Source organism: Equus quagga, chromosome 12, assembly GCF_021613505.1.
Source record: "Equus quagga isolate Etosha38 chromosome 12, UCLA_HA_Equagga_1.0, whole genome shotgun sequence".
Classification (NCBI taxonomy): domain Eukaryota; kingdom Metazoa; phylum Chordata; class Mammalia; order Perissodactyla; family Equidae; genus Equus; species Equus quagga.
Window position 1 is genome coordinate 89,695,067 of NC_060278.1, and position 25,643 is coordinate 89,720,709.

The 25,643-nt window shown below is 57.5% G+C and overlaps 1 protein-coding gene across 2 annotated transcripts in view; it reads left to right on the plus strand.

The window, feature by feature from the left end:
• Positions 1-2,276: 2,276 nt before the first annotated feature.
• The window catches only part of SRC (SRC proto-oncogene, non-receptor tyrosine kinase), a 49,839-nt gene continuing 26,472 nt past the window's right edge, over positions 2,277-25,643 (plus strand). The window contains exons 1-2 of one of the 2 annotated variants that reach the window (XM_046679206.1): positions 2,277-2,486; positions 21,447-21,515. The gene's annotated coding sequence lies outside the window, so the exon portion shown is untranslated. Of the gene's footprint in view, positions 2,487-12,503; positions 12,683-21,446; positions 21,516-25,643 lie in introns of those variants that run through there. The other variant, XM_046679207.1, reaches the window with a different exon arrangement.

The window sequence follows — 25,643 nt, forward strand, 5'->3', positions numbered from 1 at the left end:
TGGGAAGCTAGAGATGTGGGGGGTTACAGTCTGAACAAAGGCCCAGAGGGCTGGTGGAAAATAACAAATGCTCCCAACCACTGGGCCGGCCTCGTCTTCCTCACGTGCCCACTGAAACCTCTGCCATCGAGCCAAGCCCTTGAAGCCAGTGGTGGCTCCAGGTGGAAGGCTGCCTCTGTCCTTGCAGAGCCAAAACTTGTCTCCATTGTCCCTGCTCTTCCAAGCAAGTATGTAGGGTGTGAGTAATGAGATCTCACACGCAGGGAGCTTACAGCTCCTCATGTCATCCTCACGGGAGGCTTCTGAGGGAAGCGTTCTCTTCAGCCCATTTTGCAGGTTGGCATACCGAGGCTCAGAGAAACGGCATGCTCAAGGTCACATATCCAGGAAGTGACAGAGATGGGACTTGAACCCCGGACTGTGGAGTCCAAAGTCTATGCTTTTAAGCCTTCTGTCATCCCAGCTCTAGGAGTAGCCCAGAACTTTCAGCTGAACTTCTGTGGATGAATCTAGTGATGTGCTGGCAAATATTTAAAAACCAGCTCTCTGGGAGGAAAAAAAGCCTTGATTTGTAGCCTTTGCTGATTTCCAAGGTGTAAATACTCCCACGGTGGCTCATATCAAGCCATCAAGCTACCAGCGTGACATCACGGACCGTGGCGTTGGGAGGAGATGGGCACAGTCCGCCCTTGCCAGTGGTGAGAGACACCTCCAGCACACCCTGGCCACGCAGCCCACCCCTGGCCCAGGGTGGCAGGCAAAGGCCTCCAGACCCGCCTGAGGAGTGAACGGCGACTGAGAAGCCTGCTCCTCCAGCCTGGGAAGCTGTGGTTAATCTTTAAGCCAGCCTTGCAAACAAGCACGGCCGTTTCCCCAGCCCAGGCTGGCTTCTGGCGCTGCCTCTGCTGCTGACTTGCTGTGGGGCTTCAAGCTGCCCCTTCTCCCTCTGGCCTCAGTTTACCAGCTGTAAGAGCTACCACTCATTGAGCATAACCTCAGCCACCCTCACACTCCTCAGTTTTAACTTTCCCGGGAGTCCTCTCTGGCCATGCTCACTGTTTCACGGGCGAGGGGCCTGGGCTGGGGAAATCAATGGACCGGTACAAGGCGCGGCCGTGGGCAGCCAGCCTAGATTTGAACCAGATCGGTCCTGCTCGAGGCCTCGCTCATTCCTGGACTCCTGGATGCTATTTTGTACCCCGAGGCCTTTGCCTCCCATGTCCTAGGGTTCCCATCCCAGCTCCTCTCAGGAGGAGAAGCCCGGCCTGGTGCCATTTGACCTGGCTGGGCCTCAGTTTCCCATCTGTGAAATGGGAAAACGTTCAGAGAAGGAAGCTGGATTCGGGCCCACCTTCCCCTGTGGGCTGTAACTACAGGAGGACAGGAGAAGAGCCAGGGGCAGGGGACGCATCCCGACAGGGCAGCCCTGGAGCCCGGGCCGGGAGGTGGTGTGGCGAGGTGCCCTCAGACAGGGGTGGGGGAGGCTGTGTGGCCCTAGAGCAGCATTTCCTCAGTGTCCCCTTTCTCTGCTGTATGCCCTGCCCCCTGCGTCCAGATTACTTTGCCTCTTTATTCACATTTGCATTTGCCACCAAACACTTCCTAGGCAGAAATGTCCAGAGCTCCACGACTTCTGATGGGCTGCCTTAGTTCCGCGTTTGTTTTTGTTTTATGCACATTAAAATGAACACATCCATTAAAATAAACGTTGCTTTTCTCCCCACTGCCCCTCCGGCCCCAGTCCCCTCTTTGGGAAACTCAGATCAAGGCCACAGTCCAAAGCTTGTTTCTTGTAGGTGACCTCCTTCTCTGTGCCTCAGTTTCCTAATCTGTAAAATGGAGACGACCATCCCACCAGCTCAGCTGCTTGTTGGGAATAGATCTTAAAGTCGACCTGAGCCACTTAGCATGGCGCCTGGCAAGGAGTGAGCGCCCTATTAGTGCTGCTGTTATTATTATTATTATTACTAATAATTGCAGGAGAGGTGGGTTTGGGGTAAACGGGGTGGGTGGGTTGGGGGTAATCTGGGAGGGCGTTTTGGTTTGAGGGAGGATGGGGGTCCCGCAGGGTGGGGCGCTCTCAGGGGGCGGGTGGGGGGCGGGGCTTCTGCGCCCCAAGCCTCCGCACCCCCGACGCGCGCCCCGCCTGGACCCCTGGCTCGAGTGTGGGGGGCCTGCGCCCCGGTCTCCCCCAGGTCACGGGCGGGGAATTCGTCCCCGCGCGCTTCCTCCTTCTTCCTCCTCCCGGCGGCCTGCGGGGCCCCTCCTCCCGGCTCGCGCGCTCCCTCCCATCTCTTCCCCTCCCCGGGCCGTCGCCTCCTCCTCCTCCTCCTCCCTTTCTCTCCCGATCTGTCTCTCCCGGCCCGGAATCCATTCCGGCCTGGGAGCCGGAGCGGCCAGGCCGCCGTCGCTGGACCCCCGGCCGTCCGGCGGGCCGCCCTCCCGTGCGTCTGGCTACCGGTGTGCCCGCCCGCCCGCCGGCCCAGGTGAGCGCCCTCCGCCCCTCCGCGGCCCCGAGTCCCTGCCGGCGGCGGGGAGCCCCCGCTCGGGACCACCCTGGCGTCGGATCGCCGGGCCGCGGGGCCCCGTGCACCCCTCCAACCCCTACCCCGGGGCCGAGCCGCGATCCCAGAGCGCAGGGCGGGCGCACGGGGACGTGCCGGCGCGGCCTTTTGTTGTGATGCCGCGGGAGGAGGGGGCTGGGCGGGGGGCGCAGGGGTCCTGCCCGCGCGGGGACCCCCTCCGGCTCACCCGCCCTCTACGAGCCCCCTGAGAAGCAGCGAGCCGGGCCCGAGCCCCCCGGCCAGGTCTAGGCCAAATCTGAAATCTGAGCCAGTCGGCGCCGCCTCTGGCCGCGGCTGCCCGGCCTGGCGCCCCCGGCCCGGGATGGGGGGTGGAGAGGGGGCGGCAGGGTGAGCCTGGGGGTCCCTGGCTGGAACTCGCGGCTAGGGCACCGGGACCGACCACTGTGTCCTCGTGGGGCTTCGAGTAGGGCCTGGTGCCGCTGGCCTGGAAAGGACTGGGCCACACTGTGCCTGGTCCCGGCTGCCCCTAGCCCCCAGCCTCGCTTCTGGGCAGGCCCAGCCGCCTGCCTGCTCAGAAGTTGGCAAAAGTTTTGGGCCTCGCCACCAGACCGGGTCCGTCTGCTTGCCTAGGCTGGGGTTGGGGGTGGGTTCGAATCTCAACAGGGCCACCACTTGCCCTGCTGTGTGTCCTCAGACAGCTGCCTGCTCTCTCTGAGCTGGAGGTCCTCATGGGGTGGGCCTGGCTGGGATCACCCGGCTGGTGGAAAGATGGGGGTGAACCGGAGGCGCTCACCTGTGGGGTATCACTTCAGTCTCTGGGGTTTTCAGGGGACTTGAGGGTGGACAGACCATGTGCGTGTGGGCCCGGGTGAGGCTTTCCAAGCTTCAGGGACTCTGCACAGTTGGGGCCGTGGTCCCTGCGTCTCCTGGGGTGAGTCCAGGCCCGGCCACAGTGCAGCTGAGGTCAGACTTGGTTTCAGTGGGCCAAGCTGGTCCTGTTGCTGACCATCTTCTTGGCCTCCTGGCTGGGGAGAGGGGACACCTCGGCTTCTCCTCTCCCTGGGCGGCCTGGACTGAAGGGCTGCCCCTCTGAGTCTGCGGGTGTGGAAAGGGGACCCGCAGGGGAGAATCCGTGTGTCTGCGTGCAGGCCTTTGGTATGTAGTGGGTGCTCAATAAGTGCGCGCTTCACTGGATGAATTGCCCACAACGGGTGGGGCTGAGCTTGCTGGCCTCGTGGGGTTCCTCTCCAGAAGAGGATGGGTCGGTGCCTGAAAAGCCACCACGTAACCCCTTGGGAGAGACAGGTGCCGTGTAGTCCTGCCGCCCCACCGCTGTGTGGCCTCAGGAACTCGCGGCTCCCTCTGGCCTTAGTTTTGTTGAGTATAGAACGGGCCAGTGAGAGTGACAGCTGCCGATGTCTCCTGAGCACCTCCTGTGAGGTAGGGACTCTTGTTTATCCTCCATTTGCTGATGGAGAAACTGAGGCACAGAGAGGTGAAGTGGCTTGACCGAGGCCACACAGTTTGAAGCTGGAATGAGAACCCAGACCTCAGAGAACCCCGTCCAGCTGCCCTTGAACCCTTCCAGGGGTGATGGAGGAGCAGGGGTTTCCCGGGACGGGACCAGAGGCACGGCAGTGTCGGAGGGGACTGTGCTGCTGCGTGGTCGCAGGGGCCACGAGGCCCGTTGGTGGTGGGGTGATGTGGTCTTTCCACCCAGGGATGTGATTTACAGTGTGTCACCTCTCTCAGCTGACTGCCTGCCAGGCCCTCCTGTGTGGCCCCTGGGCCTTGGCTCCCGAAGGTGTCCCTACGGGGAGGGCTCCCAAATAAGGAGCTGCTTATTTGCTCTTGCTTTTCAAGGTTTAGCTGAAGGCCCACCTCTTCCAGGAAGGCCCCCCAGCTCTCTCCTCCTCTCCCCTAGCCTCTTCCTGGAGCATGAATTATCCCCGGCTCACAGCCAGTTTCTGCTTGTGCTTCTTCCCTGATTGTGACCTGGGGGGCGGGGCTGTCTGGCTTCCCCAAGCCCCAGGATCCAGGGTGGAGAAGATCAGTGACCTGCCGACAGGCCCCCTGACCCCTCGGTCCTCAGTTGATCCCCTTTCCCCAAACCTGCTTAAATCCAAGCGTGTGTGACCCTGTCTTGAGCACCTGCTATGTCCTAGGGGCTGTGAACTCAGGCGAGTGGGGTGGGGGTGGGCGAGCAGTGGGAGCTGGAGGAGGCATCCGGAGGCTTCCAGGAGGTGGTGCTGAGCGGGCAGCAGCTCTTCCTTTCTGCTCACACGCTTCCCAGAGCCTCTGGGGTTGTGGGGAGCGGTCAGCCTGGGTGGGGCCTTGCTGGGGAGTTGTGAACAGGTCCCTGGCCTTCCAGAAATTTGAGTCTAGAGGGTGAGCCAAGTAGCAAACTAGTTGCCAAATAAATGAATCTGTAATTGCAGCTGTGATCAGGGCTCCGAGGGAGAGGCGTGGGGTGCAGCGGAATCCTGAAGGAAGCATGTAGGAGTTGGCCAGACATGGAGCTAGGGGCAGGGCTTACCAGGCAGCGGGAAGGGCATGTGCAAAGGCCCTGAGGTGAGGAGTGTGTGCTGTTGTGGAGGAACAATGGGAAAGCCTGTGAGTCTGGAGCACAGAGATTTAGGGGGAGTGGATGAGAGGTGAAGTGAGGGGTGTTTGCAGCAGGGCTGGACCATGTGGGGCCAGTTGGGCCTTGGGGAGGAGTTTGGCCTTTGTCTTCCCACTGGGCCGATTGGTGTCCCCTGTGTGAACAGCCCCATGCTGGAGGCCAGGGGTACAGAGCTGGCCAATGCACCTGGCAGAAATCGATCTATGGGCTGGACTCCAAGTATTCTGTGGGGGCCTAGATCAGGTGTCAAGAGGAAGGGCATTTAAGGCTGGGCTTTGAATGTGGAATAGGAGTTCACTGGCAGGAAGGCAGGAGAGAGTGAGAGCCAGGGGTTGGGGAAGTGCACTGCAGGGTGGCTGGAGGCTGGGAGCGAGTTAGGGAGCAGGGAGGGCTCAGCTGGAGACCAAAGTGTGGTCAGGGCTCACCAGTCAGACTGGTCTGGGTTCAAGTTCTGACCATCTCCACTTGTGTGTCTTTGGGTCATTCACTGTATCTTTCTGAGACTTAGTTTCCTTGTCTTGAGAATGGGGACGATATCTCCCTATCAGGTGAGGGTCGAAGGAGGGCTGTATGCCCAGTGCCTGGGGCCAGTAGGTCCTCCGGAAGTGGGACCTGCCTTGTGTGGTGCGACCCAGGCAGGTCGGTTTGTCCCCTGTGGCCAGCTGTGTGGCAAAGGCTGTGAGTGGGTGATCTCACTGAGTCTGAAGGGGCTGCTCTGGCCAGAACTAGCCTAGGAAAGGGTGTTGGCAGCAAAGCTGTCTATGTGCTGGGTGATCTGAGTCCTGCCCTGCCCTCTCTGTGCAAGGAGGCTGCCCTGGAGAGAGCCCTGTCAGTCTAGCTTAGGCCAGCTTTTGAAAGCCTGCCTTAGGTGAGCTTGGTCCATTTTCTGGATGTAAATACTAAGACCCAGAGGGGAGAAGCTGCTTGCCTAGGGTCTCCCAGATGCCAAGTGACAAGGTGAACTGAGGCTGGAGGACTCTGGAGGGCTCGTGTCCCTACCCGCCTTGGAGCCACTTCAAAGGGCCTCCCCTGCCCTGGGCCTGTTGACCAGAGCCTCATTTCCTGCCTTGGTCCAGCAAGTGGCCCCGCTCCTCTATCTTCCGTTGGGTTCCCACAGCCCTTTACTTCCCCTCCGCTGCTCCCTCCCCCTTATCTCCATGGTAAATAGCTCTGGTTTCCACTTGAGCCCCTGGGGGAGCACTTCCTCTGGGGTGCCTCAGTTTCCTCATCTGTGAAGGGGGACAAGATGAGTCATGACTCCCAGGATGTCCCAAGAGGACTGAAATAAAGTGTTTAGCCCACATTAACTCGATCAATAGGGGTCGGGAGGAGCCAGACGTGGACTCGAGTCCTTCCTTCTCTGGCAGCTGACACCCCCTTCCTGTGACTCAGTTTCTGAAGCTGTAAAATGGGCATAGGGCGTGCACCTAGTAGGGCCAAGGGGAGGACGGGGTGCGGCTGTACCGTAGGCCTCACATGCTGGCTGGCTCTGTGTCCCTGTTTCTGGGGAGGTGACCCGATAGATGCCTCCGCTGTGTTCAAGGCCCCGCTCCCAGCTGTGTGTCCAAAGGCAGGTCACTTAGCCCCTCTGGACTTCAGCCTCTGCACACCTCCCTGTGGGGATTAAATCAGCCAACGGCTTCCAGTGGCTTGATCTACTGGATGCTCAGTAAAAGTGATGTTTTTCTCCCTTCTCCTCCCTCATGAGGGCTCAGACATTACCCGGTCTTGGAATGGCCCAGGGCTCAAGCTCCCCAGACCTGGGTTGCTGTGCGGAGGAACGTTCTGAGGCCCAGTCTTGGCTTCATGGGAAAGAGTGCTGTGATAGACTAGTAATGTCTGCACAGAGGGTTAGAGGGCCTTGTACACGTGCCGGGAGTTCGTCATTCCTCATGTATTCTGACCTTCTCTTTTCACAGATGGGAAATTGAGGCCAGAAAGACCCAGGACGTATTATCCAAGCTGGCAGAAAAATGCACATCTCTTGTCTTTTGATCCAGGGCTGTCCCCAGCCAGCCAGCCTACCCCTTCCCCCAGTACAGCCTCCAGGGAGTGGAGTCAAGGGGTGGATGATCGGGGAAGATCCCCGAGCTGGGAGCCAGAACCCCCATTTCCCCACTCCTTGCTGTGGGATCTTGAGCAAGTGACGTCCCCCCACCTTGGACCCCAGTCCCTCGCCTCCCCTTGGAACTACCCGGAGAATTCTACAGTGAGAAGCCAGAGGGGAGGAGAAGCTACATGGTCTTGGCTGAGCGTCTTCCTTCTCTGATCCTCAGTTTCCTCCTCTGTATGGTGAGGGCTCCTCCCTCCTGGCGGCTGTGTGACCAGGATCCTCGCTGGGAAGATCTCTGGGGCCGGCCTGGCTGAGTCCTCTCTGATGCCCGTGTGGGGATGGAGAGGTCGGAGGGGCTGAGGAGCTGCTGAGAGACCGTGGGAATGGTTCCTTCCAACCCTCTGACTCGCGGAGCTGCGAGGCCCGAGCAGGCAGACTCCCAGTGCTGGGGGAGGGAAGTCGGAGTGGGGTGGGGAAACTTGGCCTCCTCCGTCAAGGTCTGATTATCGTCTCTTGGGCTGCTTGGTCCCAATCTGTGGCCTTGACTTTTACCCTGCCTGATGTTGATGTCCTCACATTGTGCCCTCCCCAGCCCGGTCATAGCAAGCTGACCCATTTCATCCCTTGCCCCATCACGGGGTGGGCAGACCTTTTGTTCCCATGACACAGAAGAGGAAACTGAAGCTCAGAGAGGTCAAGGGCTGGGGCCACAATCACACAGCCCAGTGAAGTGTGAGCCCAGCCTTCTGGCTGCTCTGTGATTTGTGGCAGCTGGTTACCACTGAGTGTGCCCCTGGCCTGGCTGAAGTCGTTCCCCAGCTTTGTGGTGGGTGGGGTGCTGGGGGACCTGACTCTGGGCTTCCAGCTCTGACTGATGGAGCTCCCCTGGGCTCTGGAGTACAGGCAGCCTCCAGGGAACCCCCAGCTCCTAGGACGGGCACGTCAGGGCTGCTCAGTGGATGGTCATGGCATACGGGGTGTGGAAACGGCAAGGCCTTTGGAGCCAATTGGTTCTGGGTTCAGATCCTGGCTCTGCCACTTGTTTACTGTGTGTGATTGTGGGAAAATGATTACTCTGAGCCTCAGTTTCCCCGTTAGTGAAATGGAGATGACAGTGCCAGTACCAGCTTTGACAAGGTCATGTGAGGCTCCGATGAACTACTGTGTGTCTGCTCTGGCGCGGGGCCTGCACACAGTAGGTGCTTAATATTTCTGAGTGCCTGCGATGAGGAAGGGACTTCCCTGATGAGGCGGGAATTCTGAGCCTCTGCAGCCCAGTTGGTCTGGGAATCCCTGGGGCTGCGACTGGACACCTGTGTCCGTGGCGGGCGTGTCCCGTGGGGCGGGGCTGAAGGCGAGGTTAACTAGAGACAGACGAGTTTGGTGGCCGGATCGATTGCAAGCCGCCAACTCTGTCCAGCCTCCCTGAGCCCAGCGCCCGCCTCAGCCTTGCCCACCGGACTTGTCCCGGCCTCCCGGGGCCCTAATCCCTGGCGTCCAAGGCCCCCTCGCTGAGTGCGTCCATCTCTCCAAGGGTGGCCACCGACCGAGCGCTGGGTTCTTGGCCTCTTTGCCCGCTTGGCCTGAGACGCGGGAGCTGTTACTGCCTTCGGGTTTTTGACAGGCAGCCGAGGCTCAGAGAGAGGCAGGGGTGGGCCCGGGCTCCGCAGCAGGGCTCCTGGAGGTGCTGTAGGTCGGGGCCAGAGCTCTTCCCTCTGCCCACCCTGGTCACCGCCCACATTTCCCTTCGCCTCAGGTGGTCCCTTGGCCTTCCTGAATCGTCGGCTGTCTTCCTGCTGTGCCGGGTGGTCCAGCCGCCGTGCCTTTGCCTCTGCAGGTCCCACTGCCTAGCAGGCCCTCCCTCTCAGTGCCCTTCGAGTGGCTGAGATGCCGGTGCCTCCAGAAAGCTTTTCCTGCCCACCCTCTCTGCTGCAGTCTGGGTCCATCCTTCCTCCTCTGCAGCCCCGTGGTTCTTTTTCTGCCCTCCCTCATGGCTCTGACACATTCTGCCTTGGATGGCAAGTCGTAGGATTCCTTTTGCCTCTAAGGGAGTACAGTGTTAATCATTACTCCCAAGGGCGCCGCACTTTACAGTTTACAAAGCACTTTCTTCGATCGCCTCTGAGCATCCCCAGGCAGGGCCGGGAGGGAGACAGACCGTCACATCTTCATGTGGTGGATAAGGAAACAGGCCTCAAGTCGGGGTCGTTCTGGACGCTCTCAGTGCCTGAGCAGGTGGAACTGAACCTCCCCCCATGAGCCCCCAGTCTCCCCAGGGAGGATCCTCTCTCTCAGAGGCCCATGAAAGCCTTGACTTATTGTCAAAAGGGAGATCTGGAGGTTCAGAGAGGTGAAGTGACTTGCCTGAGGCCACACAGCCGGGAAGGCTGGCAGAGCTGGGAGGGCTCCTTCTAGGAATCAGAGAGGAGGCAGTTCATGCCCACCTTCCTATCCTTTCTGAGTGGAGAATCAGAGACAACCAAGATCTGGAAGGAAGGATGAGCCACAGTGGACCAGCCTCGGAGCCCGTCAGTGGTCATCCGTTCCTCTAGCCCGTGCTTGAGTCCTTGCTCAGTGCCAGGTGAGCAGTTGTGTCCGATGTCACAGCCTCCCTGTGGGGTGGCACTTCTGGCTCCACTTCACCAAAGACGAAACCGAGGCTCAGAGAAGCAAAGGGACTTGCCCAAGGCCACCCAGTGCGTGGGTTTGGACCCAGAGCCTCCTGGACACCGTAGGCTGACCCGCCTCATCCAGGCTGGGCCCTTCTCTGCCTCCCGTCTGACCCCTGACCCTCATCCAGCCCCTCCCAGCATTCTTTTCAGGGCAGTGTGAGGCCCAGAGACTGCTCTGGGAAGCCGTCCCGGCCCCCGGGGTGCTTCTCCTCTGTCTCCAGCTGCTGTCGCCCCCCAGCTGTGTGACTTTGGTGAGTCAGTTTAACCTTTCTGTGCCTCAGTTTCCCCATCTGAAAAATGGGCCTAGTGGCAGTATCCACATCATGGGCTTGCTCCAAGGATCAGGTGGGGTGTTGTGCGCTACTCTGTCAGCAGTGCCAACACGCAGTAAGCACACGGTAAATGTTTGCTGTTATTTTATTATGATTTCTGTCAACCCAAAGAGGAAAGGGATGTTCTCCAGATAGGAAAACTGAGACTCAGAGAAAGGAAATGGCGTCCAGCAGGCCACAGGGGAGCTCACAGCCAGAGGTTCCTGGGGCACATCCCATTTTGCAGATGGGGAAGCTGTCCCCTTCAAGGACTCAGTTTTCTCATCTGTGCATATTGTGAGGGAGACAGTTCCATCGCATTGTACAATGCGGCTCCTCAGCCAGCAGCCACCCTAGGGTGGGGGCCGGGGGAGGCAGGGGCTCCTGTCCCGCCTGGGTGGGTGGGGCCATACCCTGTGTACTTTATCCTAGAGTAATGCCCCGTCCCCGAGGCTGGGCCTGGTTAGGACGCTGAACCAGGCCCCGCCAGGCTTCTGGGTGCCCTGTGGCTGCTGGCACCCAGAACCCACCACATCGCCTGGTCCCCTGCCTTCTTTGCTGTGTGCCCTGGGCAGATGGCTTCTCTATTTGAGCCTCAGTTTCCTCATCTGTGAGATGGGAGCAGGAGTCTTTTCCTCATAGGGCTGTTGGGAAGACTTGATAAACTCTCTCCCCACGAATGCCCACCCGTGCCAGGCTTGTGGAAGCGTCCAGCCACTGGTCACGGTTACAGGATGGGCAGGGTTCTGACCGACAGCAAGAGGGAAGAGCATTGCAGGCAGAGGACCCACGTGAGCAAAGGCTTGGAGCTGGGAGCACCCCACAGCTGGGTGGGGTAAGTGGAAGGGACTCTGCACCTCCAGGGTTGGGACGGACCCTCGGGAGGGGCAGGGTGTCAGCGCTGGGTGCCGTGCTGGTGACCGCTTTGCCCTCCAGACTTGAAGTTTCCTTTTGAAGCCTTGGGAGCAGCCACCTGCCCCCTGTACCCGCCTCCCTCCCCCCGGCAGGTGTTCCCGAAGGCCCTGGAACCAGATGAGCCGCAGTTCTATTTGGGGACGATTCCGCTGTTCCCGTTTCTCTCCTGTGCCCTAGTTTTAGAAACGACGTGGGTTTGGTTACCAGTTGGCCATTTCAGAGAGCACCCCCCACCCGTACCTTAGCTCTGTGGGCAGCACGGGCAGAGCAGGGCTCTGTGCTGCCGCTGGGAGGGCTCCTGGCCTCCGCCCCGGCCTCTCTGGGCCGGGAGTTGGCAGCTAGATGCTTGATTTCCTGCTGGCGATGTCTGGGCCTTGTGCTGGGAGCCGGGGACCCCAAAGATGCACTCTGGGAGCAGCCTGTACCCTGGGGGAGCCAGACACAGACCCTGGTCATTGCCCTGCCACAGGGTGGGTGCCATGTGGACTGTGGCAGCCCATTACAGTGCCAGAGAGCTTCCCAGAGGAGGGGCTAGCTGGCCTGAATCTTAAAGGGTGACAGGTGCTCACGAGGGAAGAAGGGCGAGGGCATGCCAGGAGGAAGGGACAGCAGAGCAAAGATCTGGAGGCAGGAAGTGGCCTGGTGAGTGTGGGCGTGGCCTGGGGAGGTGGGGGCTGCAGGCCATGTGCAAGGTAGTTGGGAATGGACTAGGTGGGTTAGGGGAGGCCTCAAATCCTCATCAGGGTGCTCAGCCTCTTACCTGGGGCTCGGGGGGCAGGGCAGGCCTGCTGAAGGTGTGACAAAGAGAAGGGTCAGACCTGGCTCAGGCGCTCAATTGCTCTTGCTGAGCGAAGGCAGCCCACAGAGGCTGGGGTTCCAGAGAGGGACCAAGGACAGAAGGGAGGAGCTGTTCTGGGGCCTTGGAGGGCGTGGGTGAGGGAACACTTCCTGGAGGAAGTGGTGTGTGTGACATACCTGGAAGGATGGAATAGTTCTCTTGGGGGCAGGTGGGCCTTGAGCAAGGGCCTGAAGATGCGTGTGAGCAGCTCCTCTTGTTGGAGCTCGGAGGGCGGTCGAATTTTGACCTGAAAGGTGGCTGGTGCCCCGAGTGGAGGACCCCCAGTGCCTGCTCAGGGAGTCTTCGTGCTGTCCTCGGGCAGTGAGGAGAGACCGCGGGGCGCCGACTGTGGGTAGCGCCCGGCTCAGGGTAGGTGCCCCCTGGCAGTGTGCCTTTGAGGAGATGGCCCTGGTGGCTGCACCGAGAGCAGATGGGCCTGGAGAGAAGGGGGGCGCCGGCCAGGCAAACGGCGGGGCTGGGATGGATGGGAATGGCCCCCTGGTCTGCCTGCCATCCATCCTTTCCCTGCAGATGCCGCCTGGCAGGAAGTGGTGGAGACGTGTTGGGGCCTGGCCGGCGGATCCCGAAGGCCCTGGGGCATGGGCTGGGCGTGGTCCCTGTTCAGGGCCAGCCTCCATCCCTTGTTGGGGAACCCTCGGGGAAGGACCAGGCGTGGTTGCCCACCCTGGCCTCCAGAAAGGCCCCTCCACCCTCCTGAACCCAGAGGGTCTGTTCTCCAGACAGGGTGAGTGCCGGCTGGGCCTGGGTTTCAATCCTCGCTTTGTTCCTTGCTGGCTGGGAGACCTTGGCTGAGTAACTTTGCCTTCTGAGCCTATTTCCCCATCTGCAAAAATGGGGTCACCCTAGAGCCCCCTCGCAGGACTCCCAGGGAGGATTAATGAGATTTTAGGGGGCCGTGCCCCACACTGCGCCAGCCCCGGGATCTGGCTTTGGAGCTGTTGGCCTGGCCTGACCGGGGGTGCTGGGACCTGCTGGGCGGCTGGGGGGCGGCTTCCGATCTGCCCCAGGCTCTCAGCGCTGAGGACAAAGCTCCTTTGTGGTGGGACAGATGGAGCCTGGGAGCCCCCCTGTTCCGGGACCAGAGGGTGGCCTGCCCACTCCCCCGTCCCCAGATCTCCCAGGGAAAGGAGCTTTCTTGGACTGAGGATGGGGACTGAAAGTCGGGTTGTGCAGGCAGAGAGGCTGGGCTGCCTGCAGCTGCTCAGGCCAGAGCCTGGCTGGTGAGCTCTGGCGGACCCTTCCCTTCTCTGGGCCACCTTCTCTGGGCTCCGGGCATCCCTGGCAAGTCCCAGGCCCACTGTGTGTGCCCTGATCACCCATCCATCCATCCATCCATCCATCCCTTTGTTAACTCATTCAGTAGTTACCAGGTCCCCACTCCAGGCTCGGCCCTGTGCTGTTGGCCAGTGTCCATTCTGACCGGATGGATGCCCAAGCATGCCGTCTTTTAACTGTTTTGAATGTGACACTCTCTGCAGAGCATTCAGCTGAGAGTGAGACAGAAGCGGCCCCTGTCTTCATCAGACATGTACTCACACAGTGAGCTATGTCATCAGAGCTGTGGTCGATGCTCAGAGAAGTTGAAGGTCCTCACCTGGGCCGGGGGAGATCAGAGAGGCCCTCTGTGAGCAGGGGGCTTTTGAGATGAGACTCAGACAGAGAGCAGAGTTGGCTGGGTGTGTTGCCATTTGAACAAGTGGACGGGAAAGGCCTCTCTGAACAGGTGACATTGGAGTAAAGCCCCTGAAGGAAGGGAGCGAGTGAGGCTACAGATGTCTAGAGGAAGTACGCTCTGGGTGGAGGGAACAGCAAGGGCAAAGGCCCTGAGGCAGGGCTGTACTGGGTTCTCAGGGAAAGGAGAGGTGGCCAGTGTGGGCAGAGCAGAATGAGTGAAGGGGGTGGGGCTGTAGAGTCCATCATAGGCACTTGGAGGCCCTGTGAGGACTTGGTCCTTTGGCTTGAAGTGTAGCGGCTGTGAGAGCTGTTGACCAGGGGTGATGGGTTCAGAAAGGTTCTCTGCCCTAGTCGGCCAGCCTGGAGGAGGTGGCTGGGCCTGCAGGAGGGGGTGGCCATGGTGGGAGGGAAGAAAGTGGATTCAGGCTGTGTCTGGAGAGGGGACTGAGAGGGCTCGGAACTGGAGTAGGTGGGGCCGGAAGGAGTCATCCTTCCTCCGTCGGGCGGCTGGGGATGCGGGGCTGAGTGCCCCCCAGAAACCGCTGTGGGCTTCCGGTTCCTGCTCCCTTCCCATCCCCAGTCCATCTGGAGGTATACCGGCCCCCGGCTTCTTCGCCTTGTCCTGAGGGCCAGACCAAGTCCTCTGTTCCTGCGGCCTTCAACGATGGCACACCTCAGGCCAGACTGGCAGGATGCCACCCATTTCACAGAGGAGGAAACTGAGGCTCAGAGCAGGACACCCGCTGCCCGGGTTGCACGATGGGGCAGGGGTGGGGCTTGGCCTCTCAGGACTCGGGGGTTATGGATTTAGGGAATATGGACCCCGCCCCCAAATTCCAGCTAAGGATCCCAGGGTGTAGCTGAGGTTGCTTCCTGCCCTGAACGGAGGCTGCCCAGTGTGACCTCAGCGGTGGGACCGGGGGCTAGGACTCCAACTTGTCCCCAGAGCTGGGCTTTGGGACAGGGCCGCATTCTGAGTGGCCTCTTCTCGATCGCTCAGCACCTTGGATTGAAGCATGCCCAGTGCCACTTTCCACCTGGGGAAACTGAGTCCAGAAGGGCACAGGACTGGCGCACGGCTGAGCAGCAGCTTGGGACAGGGCAGGTTTACACCAGGTCACCCGCTGGCTTGCCCTGCTCCAGCGCCACCCACCTGGTGGCCTTGCCCGTCCCTCTGGGCTTCCAGGCTGTGGACATGTCCTGGTGGGAAGGGGTCCTGCCCCCACAGTGCAGGTTGGGGCCTGGGGTCTGGAAAGGGGTCCCCTTCCTGCCCAGGAAGAAACCCGAGAGCCGCAGGGGCTGGGATTGGTGGGGGCGCCGTGGTCCATTTGCGTAGCCTTTGCCCCTCTCCCGCCCGGGCTGCAGGTCCTGTCCCCACCTCTCTGCCGGTGCCAGCCTGAGCCTGCAGCGCCCGCCCCGCCCCGGCCACACTGGCAGAGCTGGTTTGAGGCCTGCCAGCCCCGAGCCTCTTCGCACCATGAACACGGGACCAGACATGTCCTGGCTGCCCTGGCCCCCGGATGGCCCCTGGCTCACTCTTCGCTCACTCCTTGCTCACTCAGCAAGCATCCCTGGCACCTGGTCCGTGCCTGAGCCCGCGCCGGGTGGGGCTCGGGTCCTTGAGTTGTCTCAGACTCACATGCTGCCCTGTGTCAGTCAGGGTGGAACGTGCCAGGTGGTGGTAGGAGAGCACAGTGGTTGGGGCATGGGCTATGGGGCTGGACAGACCCAGGACTGAGGCCCGTACCTCTTCTTCTTGTGGGGCCCCGGGTGGGACCCATTCATCTGTCCCTCTGTTCCTCCCTCTGTCCATCCTTCCCTTCCTCCCCCTTCTCTCCCTCTGCCCACCCCTCCGCCCCTCCCTCCACAAATATTTACTGAGCACTGCTGCATGCCAAGCAATGTTCTAGAGGCTGGAGATACGGCAGAGCACCGGCCAGACGGAGTCCCTGCTCCTCCAGGGCTGACGTTCTAGGAGGGAGACACAAACACCACAAACAGGGAAGCCACGCATGGGTCTGCGAGAATGTGATGAGGGCCCGGCTCAGATGTCAAGGGGAGGGGTTGGGTGCTGGCTGGGCCCTGGAGGGTGGGCTGCCGTTAGAGAGGGTGGCCCGGGAAGGCCTCCCCCAGAAGCTTGCCTCCAAGGACGGGAGGAGTCTCGTTGCTCCTCTGGGGAAGGGAATCCAGGTGGAGGGAACGGCCAGCGCAAAGACCCTAACGTAAGGGCAGGTTGGCATGTTGGAGGAACAGCACGGAGGCCAGGGGAACAGAGTGAGCGAGGGGGAGAGTGGAGGGAGAGAAGGGCAGAAGGACTGAGGGGCAGAACAGGGAGGGCCTGGACCATTCCAATGTCACCTTTGACCTCCGCATGAGGTGGGGGCCGGCAGAGGGTTCCGTGCATGTGGCTGCTGTGGGGAGAACAGACCGAGGGGGTGAGGGTGGAGGCAGAGGACCAGCAAGGGGAGGGAGCCGTAATGGTTTGCCCAGGCTGGGGGTCGTTGGTGGGAGGGGGAAGGGGTCACACATTAATTTTGCATTATTTCACTTAATCTTCCTTTTTAAACTCTTCGTTATGGAGGCCTGTGGGTATAGTGACCCCCACGAACCCATGACTGAGCCCAAAGCACCGCCAACACGCGGCCTGTCCTGCCCGCTCCCCACCTGTCCGTGTCACCCCCATCCCGGCCATGTGAGAGCACATCCTGCACGTCCTACTTTATGTGTAAATCTTTCAGGGTGCATCTCCGAAAGATAAGGACTCGTGTTGGGAAAGCAGCCACAGAAACACGATCCACCAATAATTCCTCAATATCAGCAGTCCCCTCCTCCCTCAGGTATATTTTGGGGTGGAGCTGATGTCTGGGCCTCCCTCTCTTTGCCGTAAAGGGAGGCTCACAATGGCCCCTCCTCCCAGGCTGTTGTGAGATGACCCAGGTAAGACGCTGAGCCTGGGGCCTGGCACACAGTAGGTGCTCAACAAATAACAGCTGCTACTCTTACTGATTGATGGCCAGCACATCTGGCACATTTGCTATGGTCTGGGCTCTGTTCTAAGCATTGCACACATGTGATTCATTTGATCCTCACAACAATCCTTGGAGGTAGGTTATTATTTTTATCCCTATTTTATAGGTAAGGAAACAGAGGCACAGAGAAGTGGAGTAACTTTCCCGAGGCCACACAGCCAGGAAGGGTCAGAGCTGGGTTTTGAACCCAGGCAGTCCAGCTCTTGATCCGAATGTGATGGGAGCTATGTGGACCCAGATAAAGAGGGGTACCTCTCACAGCTGGGGACAGGCAAGGTCAGGTACTGCCTGTGGTCAGGCCCAAAGGGCACGCTGGAGTTCACGGGGGCGCAGGGGCAGGGGACGCGGGTGGCAAAGCTTCAGGGGAGGGAACAGCACATGCAAGGGACCGGAGGCTAGGGGCTAATTCCAAGTTGAAGGGAGGGTCAAGGGGTGGGGAGAGGGCAGCGTGCGGCAGGCCCCCCTCCACCCTGGGCCTTGATTCTGTGAACAGTGGCAGGGGCGGCCATCTTGCTGACCGCTGTCCCCACCCTCGGGCCCCGATGCCCTCTCCTGTTTCGTGGAGGAGGAAAGGCAGGGCTGGGCCTTCCCGAGGCCACGCATCCAGGGGAGGTGCCCTGTGGGCTTCGAGAGTGGGGTGCAGGGGTCAAGCTCAGGGCTGACTTTCTGGGGGGTCCAGGCCACTGGGCACAGCTGCCCACTGTGTCCCGGGAGGGAGTCACCTCACGGGCGTGGGCGGGAGGAGGTGGCACTGTGTGTTCCCGGAGCAGAGCGGCAGCTGGAGCTGCTGGCAGGAAGCAGCGGGCGCCGTGGGCAGGGGCCGGCTGGCGGCTGTCCCCCCAAGGCCCACCAGCCATCAGCTGCGGGGGGGCGCAGCCAGGGGCCCAGGAGAGAGGACCTTGGAGAGGCTGGAGGGAGCAGAGTGTGTCACCTCAGTGTCCCCGTGGCCACCCCCTGGTACTGGGGGTCTGCTGAGGAGTCCTTGGCATGCCAGGACTGTGCAGGTGCAGACACCGAGGCCGAGAGGGGGTGTGACTTGCCTGAGGTCACACAGGGCCTGCCACTCAGCCCCGGGGTGGCCAGCCCTCAGCAGGCAGGGCCAGGTGGAACCTGGCGGGGTCCCTGAGGCCTGCCTGGTCTGTAGGTCATTTGGGGCCAGCATCCGCTCTTCTGCCTCCTCCGCGGCCCAGTGTTCTTGGGCCGGGTGTCCCGGGAATCTCATCCTCGATCCCAGCACCCACACCCTCATTCGGGGGCCGCCCTTCGCCTTGGTGTGTGACCTGGGGTGGGGCAGCCCCTCTCTGAGCCTCAGCTTCCTCGCCTGTGAAGAGGGATGGCTCACAAGGCTCCCTGGGATGGGGCTGTGGCCTCCTGGCCTGTGAGCCGCCTGGCCTGGCCTCTGGGTGGAAGCCAGAGCGGGGTCGGGGGTCAGTGAAGACTGCCAGCCCTGCCGACCTCCCTGGCCCGAGGTGCTCCCATGGGCAGGAGGACCCAGCAGCCCCCTTCCAGTGACTCCCTCTTGGGCTCGGGCCTTGGTGGAGGGCGATGGTGGGAGGTGGGCGTGGGGAAGACCAGGCCGCCCACTGTGTGCCTGTCTTCTCCCCATTTGCTGCTGGGGAAACTGAGGCTGCAGGACTTAAACTGACCTGGCTCCCTGGCCTTTCTCTGATCTACCTCTGGGCCTTTGCCCCAGCTGTCCCTTCTTTCTGGATCACACTTCCCTTCCCTCTTCTCAAACTGCCCAGACTTTGGACCTCAGCTGAGATGTCTCCTCCTCTGGGAAGCCCACCATGGTTTTGTGTCCCCTTTGGGTTCCAGCCCTCTGGAACTGGCCATCACTGTGCTCTGAAAGGATGGCTGTGGGATGAAGGCTCAGTAACCTGACACCACCCCGCCCAGCACGCTCACGGGCCTAGGGAAACCTTCATGGCCCTCCCTGTCAGTTTTTCAGGCCTTTCTGACCTAAATTGTTGGACAGATCCCTCTCAGGGCCTCTGTCTAACCTCCTCACATCTGGGCCAAAGGCCAGCAGTGACCCAGTTAAGCTGGAACCCACGCAGTCCAGACCTCTCATTCGATAACCCCCTGCACATCTGACTTTCCTGCCTCAGGGCCTTTGCACGTGCTGGGTCCACCTCCTGGGCTGCCCTCCCCATGCTTCCTTGCAGGTGCAGTGGGGAGAGGACGGGCTTTGTTATCTCTTGGATCTGGGTTGGCATCCCGGCTCTCAACTTCCCGGCTGGAGGAGTTTCCTGGAGCCCCCATGTCCTCATGTGTGAAATGAGTGTGGCACAGCTCACTGCAGGGCTTGTTGGGAGCATTGAAAGGGTAGCGTGAACCTCAGGTAGGGGGACGTGGGGGGAAGTGTGGGGCTCCACAGCCCATCAGCATGCTCCCATTCCACCCCCCGGCCTGCACTGGAGCAGCTGGCGCAGTTGAGTTCTGAGGAGGGGCTGAGTTGGCTCTGGACACTGCCAGGGACAGCCCAGCCACAACCTCCTTCCTTGGGCCTTCCTGGCGGCCCCGGGGGGCAGCCCCCCTTTAGGGAGAAGCTCAGAGGGAGAGGGACTTGCCACTCAGCTAAGAGATCTTAGTCCCATCATTTAACCTGTTCAGGCCTCAGTTTCCTCATCTGTGAAATGGGCTAATGAGAATGGCACATAGTAGGTGCTAAGTAAACCTTGGCTGTCGCTGCTGTCCTCATGCATGTCACCGTCTTTGTTCCTGTCCCGACTCTGCAGCATGAGTCCCTTCTCTGTTCCGAAACCACTCGTGGAAAAGCACCCAGGTGCCCAACTGATTCTTTGGAGTCTGAAGGCAAAAGGGGAGTCGGGCAGCCCCCTGCCGCCCGCCCGTGGGGAGCTGCCTTCTCGTGGGAGGCGGAGGGGAAGCGGGGAGGGTGCGGCCCGTCTGTGACGTGGCCGTGGGGGGCCGGCCCCTCCGCGCTCCCAGCCTCAGCTTCGCCCTCTGGGAACGGCGTGCTGGTGTTGGTGCTGCCCGCAGGGCTGCTGTGGGGATGAGGCGTCAGCTGGGGACCCAGCCTGGAGGTTCATGGGGTCACCTGATCCTTTTTCGGCTGCGGGGCCTCGGGCCGGCCGCTTGCCCTGCCCTGGCCTCCGTCCCCTTATGGACCCGGGCCTGGCCGGGGTGGCGGAGTCCCTGGTGGAAGGACGCCCTCCAGAGTGCAGCTGGGCCCGGGGCTGCGGGGAGAGGGGCTGGCCGTGGCCCGGGGTCGGGAGAGCCAGGACCCCCAGGACCCCCAGCCTCTCTCTTGGGTGGGGGCCTGGGCACCTGACTTGGCTTCTCCGAGCCTCTCCCGTCCCCTCCCCTGAGAGACGGCCGATGGTCGCCGTGTCGCAGGTCCCGGTGAGAACAGAGGTGCACAGTGACAGCAGAGAGAGGAGCGTCAGCAGCCATCGTGAAGGCCCGCGTGCTTGCCTCTGCGCCTGCCTGGGCTGACTGGCGTCTCCACGCGCCCCAAGGACACTTTGGTCACTTGCCCGGAGTCTCCCATGGGCTGCAGCGGGGCGTCCGGCCACGGCGCTCTGCCTGCCTGCTGGAGCAGGGGCCTGCCGGGGTGGCTGGCTGCCACTGGGCCCGTCCCTCCTGCTGCCACCTCCCTCCTCCGCCCCACACAACCTCCACCGCCCGCTCTGTCCGTCCCCAGTTGGGCCGCTGTTATCAGGAGACATTCCTGGACTGGCTGAGAACAGCTCCCACCTTGGGCCCTTCTGAGAGGGGGTGTGTTTGCTGATATAGCCGGTGACTCCCTTGGGGGATGGGCCCTGGGGCCTGGGGCTGCAGAGCCCAGACCCTCCGAGTCTGCCTCTGATGTTGTCTCTTATGAGCTGTGTGACCTCAGGCAAGCATCTTGACATCTCTGTGCCTCACTGTTCTCATCTATGGGGCTGACCACATAGGGCTGCAGTGGGTTCGCCTGGGCTCACGCATATAGTGTACTTTTTAGCGTGATGCCTGGCACACCGGAGTCTCTCTCCCTGTCAAGTAGCTGTTGTTATCATCTGAGAACCAACTGTCCCTCCTCTTTGTGGGGCCCCCAGTTTAGATGGCATCTCTGTCCACCTTCTGATGAGCACACATCAGGAGGGCCCCTGTGGGACCAGGAGAGGGTGGAGCCGAGAGAGGCTGTTTTCAGAAGTTGAGACCCTGCTGTGTGACCTTAGGCACCCCCTCTCCCTCTCTGAGCCTCTTTTTCCTGGTCTGCTCTGTGAGCACTTGGACCTGGGTGAGGCTCTGCCCCAGTCTCTCGTTGTCTCCATCACTACCCTTTCTGTAATTCCTGCCTTGGCTGGTCAGCCCCTTGGCTTCTGTCTCTTTCTCCCTCTCAGTGCCTGGCGCGCAATGGGTGCTCAGTGACGCTTTGTTGAAGGGGCCGAATGCACGGCAATCAAGGGAATGCCCAGGGCTGCCCTACTGCCAGGCCTTCACTGGCACGGCTCCCTTGGCCTGGAGTGCTGGCCCCGGTCATCCCTACTTGTGGAACTCCTTCTCGTCCTTGAAGCCCTTCTCTGGTGCCGCTTCTCCCAGGAAGCCTCCCCAGCCTCTCGCAGTGGGAGGGGACTGCTGGTGCGTGGACCACTGGGTCCAAGGCTCTCTGGCGGCACCTGTTCCATCTGCCTTGGTGTACAGAGTGACACATTAATACCCGACAAGGACCGTGCACTTACCAGGAGCCAGGCACAGGGGGAGCCTGGGTGTGTGCTGTCTTATTTAATCCTCTGCAACAACCTTGCGAGGTAGATTTTATTTTCCTTCCCTTTGCAGAACACGGACGCTCAGAGAAGGGAAGCGACTTGCCCAGCTATGAGAGAGCGAGCCAGGAGGTGAAACCAGGTAAGCTGGCTGTTTTTCTTAAAAGAGAAAGAAAACCATTAACACACACGCAGAGTGAAAAGTAATTCAAACGGTGCAAAAGAGGACAGGGAGAAGTCAGTCTCTCTTGCGTCCAGGTCCCCTTGCCAGAGGCAGCCCCTGGGAGAAGTTTCGGTGTGCCCTCCCAGGGAGATCCAGGCGTATATAAGCGTGTATGTTGACACATTTTTTTAAAAAGTGAATGGTAGCATGTAGTACATCCTGGTCTACACCTGGCTGCTTTCTCTTGACAGAGTCCCTTGGAGACCCTTTTATGCTGCTCCTTTCTTTTTCACGGGTGCGTAGTATTCCACTGTGTGGACAAAGACCAAGCTTTATTTAATTAGCAAAGAATACTTTGGTTGTTTCCAGTCTTTCTCTTATAATAGACAGTTCTATGATGAATAGCCTCATTCATATGCTGACTGTTCACGTGTGAGGATACCTCTAGGATCAGCCCCAAATTGCAGGGTCAGAGGGCACATGCAGGTGTAATTTTGGTTGTAAGGTGGAGGCTGGGCTGATGTACCCGCATGCCACACCCTCTGGTTCCCCCCACTCTCACCAGCACAGGTTGCTGTAGAATTTTGAGATCTTTGCTAATCTGAGAGATGGACAGTGGCCTCTGGTGTAGTTTTCTTTTTTAATATCACAGCTTTACTGAGATATAAAATTTATTTATCTATATAATTTGAAAAAATTTATCTATACGATTCATCTACCATATAATTCACCCACTTAAAATGTACAGTTGAATGGTTTTTAGTGTTTAGTGTATTCCCAGACTTGTGCAACCATCCCCACAGTCGATTTTAGAGCATTTGCGTTACCCGAAAAGAAACCGCGTGCCCATTAGTCACTCCCATTTACCCTTGGGCCTCCCTCCCGCAGCCCCAGGCAACAACTAACCTACTTTCTGTCTCTACAGATTTGCCTATTCTGGACCTTTCCTATAAATGGACTCACACAGTATGTGGTCTTTTGCATCTGGCTTCTTTCACTTAATGTAATGTCTTCAAGCTTCATCCATGTTGTGACATGTGTCAGTCCTTCACTCCTTTTTCTTGCCAAATAATATTCCATTATATGGCTGTACCACATTTTATTTATCCATTCATTAATTGGTGGATGTGTGGTTGTTTCCACTTTTTGGCTATTATGAATAATGCTGCTATAAACATTCATGTATAACTTTTTTGGGGTTTTTTTAAAGATTGGCACCTGAGCTAAGAACTGTTGCCAATCTTCTTTTTTTTTCTGCTTTTTCTCCCCAAATCCCCCCAGTATATAGTTGTATTGTTTTTTCGTTGTGTGTCCTTCTAGTTGTGGCATGTGGGATGCCGCCTCAGCGTGGCCTGATGAGCGGTGCCATGTCGGCGCCCAGGATCTGAACCAGTGAAACCCTGGGCCGCCGAAGCAGAGCGCGCGAACTTAACCACTCGGCCACGGGGCGGGCTCCTCATGTATAAGTCTTTGTGTGGACATACTTCTTATCTCTTGGGTAGATACCTAGGAGCAGAACTGGATCAGATGGTAACTCTATGTTTAACCTTCTGAGGAAGTGTCCAATCCTTTTCCAGACCAGCTATACCATTTTACATTCCCACTGGCAATGTATGAAGTTTGCAGTTTCTCTACATCCTTGCCAGCAACTTGTTGTTATCTGTCTTTTTAATTACAGCCCTCCTAATGGGCGTGAAGTGGTTTCTCATTGTGGTTTTGATTTGCATTTCCCTGATGGCTAATGATGTTGAGCATCTTTTCATGCAGTTATTGGCCGTTTCTGTATCTTCTTTGGAGAAATATCTATTCAAACCCTTTGCCCATCTTTTAATTGGGTTGATTGTCTTTTTGTTGTTGGGTTGTAAGAGTTCATTATCTGTTCCAGATAGAAGTCCCTTATCAGATATATGGTTTGCAAATATTTTCTCCCATTCTGTGGATTCTTTTTACTGTCTTGATGGTGTCTTTTGGAGCACAAAAGTTTTTCATTTTGATGAAGTTCAGTTTATCCATTTTCTCTTTTGTTGCTTGTGCTCTAGGTGTCATATCTAAGAAACGTTGTGATCCAAGCTTGCAAAATTTGTGCCTAGATTTTCTTAAAAGAATTTCTTGGTTTTCCTTGTATATTTAGGTTTGTGATCCATTTTGAGTTAATTTTTGTGTGGGGTTAGGAAGGCTTCTAGTTTCCTTCTTTTGCATGTCTGTATCCAGTTGTCCCCGCACTGTTTGTTGAAAAGGCTGTTCTTTCTCCGTTGAATTGTATTGGCACCCTTGTCAAAAATCAGTTGTTCATAAAGGTGTGGGTTTATTTATGGACTCTCAGTTCTGTCCCACTGATTTACAAGTCTGTCCTCATACCAGGACCACACTGTCTTGATTACCAGAGCGTTGCAGCAAGTTTTGAAATTGAGAAGTGTGCACCTTCAAACTTTGTTTTCTTTTTCAAGATGGTTTTGGCTACTCTGGGCCCCTTGACTTTTCATATGAATTTTAGGGTCAGTTTGTCAGTTTTTGCAAAGAAGCTAGCTTGGATTTTGATAGGGATTGTGTTAAATCTGTAGATCAATTTGGGGAGTATTGCCATCTTAGCAGTTTTCAGTCTTCCGGTCCATGAACATGGGATGTCTTTCCATTTATTTAAATCTTTTATTTCTTTCAACAACTTTTGTGGTTTTCAGAGTGTAATTTTTGCATTTCTTTTGTTAATCATATTCTTTTTTTTTTTATGAGGATGATTAGCCCTGAGCTAACTGCTGCCAATCCTCCTCTTTTTGCTGAGGAAGACTGGCCCTGAGCTAACATCCATGCCCATCTTCCTCTACTTTATACGTGGGACGCCTACCACAGCATGGCTTTTGCCAAGGATCATGTCATCTGCAAATAGAGAGTTTTACTCCTTCATTTCCAATCTGGATGCCATTTGTTTTATCTTCTTCCTGTATTTCCCAGGCTGGAACCTCCAGTACAATGTTGATTAGAAGGGGTGAGTGTTGCATCTTTGGCTTGTTCCTGTTCTTAGGAGGAAAGTGTTCAGTCTTGCACCATTAAATATGATGTTACTATGGGTTTTTCATAGATGCCCTTTATGAGGCTGAGGAAATTCCCTTCTATTCCTGTTTTGTTGAGTGTTTTCTTTTTTATCATGAAAGGGTGTTGGATTTTGTCAAATACTTCTTCTGCATCTATTGAGATTATTACGTGGTTTTTGTCCTTTGCTCTCTTGGTATGGTGTATTACATTAGTTGACTTTCGGAGGTTAAGCCAACCTTGTATTCTTGGCATAAATCTCACTTGGTCATGATGTGAAATTCTTTTTATATGTTGCTGGATCCAGTTGGCTAGCATTCTGTTGAAGATTTTTACATCTTATGTTCATAACAGATAGCGGTGTGTAGTTTTCTTAAGGTGTCGTTGGTTCTGGTGTTAGGGTAATATTGGCTTCATAGAACGAGTTGCGAAGAGTTTCCCAATGAAGAATTGTTCTTGATTCTTCTTTAAATGTTCAGTAGAATTCACCAGCGAAGCCATCTAGACCTGGGTTTTTCTTTGTGAGAAGTTTTAAAATTACTACTTCAATCTCTTTACTTGTTTCAGCTTTATTCAGATTTTCTATTTCTTCCTAGTTTCAGTAGTTTGTGTTTGTTTTGGAATTTGTCCGTTTCATCCAAATTATCTAATTTGTTGGCCTCGCACTGTTCACAGCATCCCTTATAATCTTCTCTGTTTCTGTAAGGTTTGTAGTATTGTTTTCTTTTTAATTCCTGATTTTAGTAATTTGAGTCTTCTCGCTTTTTTCTTGTTCAGCCTAGCTAAAGGTTTGTCAATTTTGTTGATCTTTTCAAGGAACCAGCTTTTGGTTTTGTTGACTTTTCTCTATTGTTTTTTTATTTTCTATTTCCTTAATTTCTGCTCTAATCTTGATTCCTTTCCTTTTATGTGCTTTAGAGTTCGTTTTCTCTTCTCTTGCTAATGTCTTAAGGTGCAAGGCTAGGCTGTTGACATCTTCTTTTTAAATCTAGGCACTTTCCCCTTCAAGTTCTACTTCACTGTGTCCCATACATTTTGGTACGTTGTCTCCTCGTTTTCATTCATCTCAAAGTATTGTCT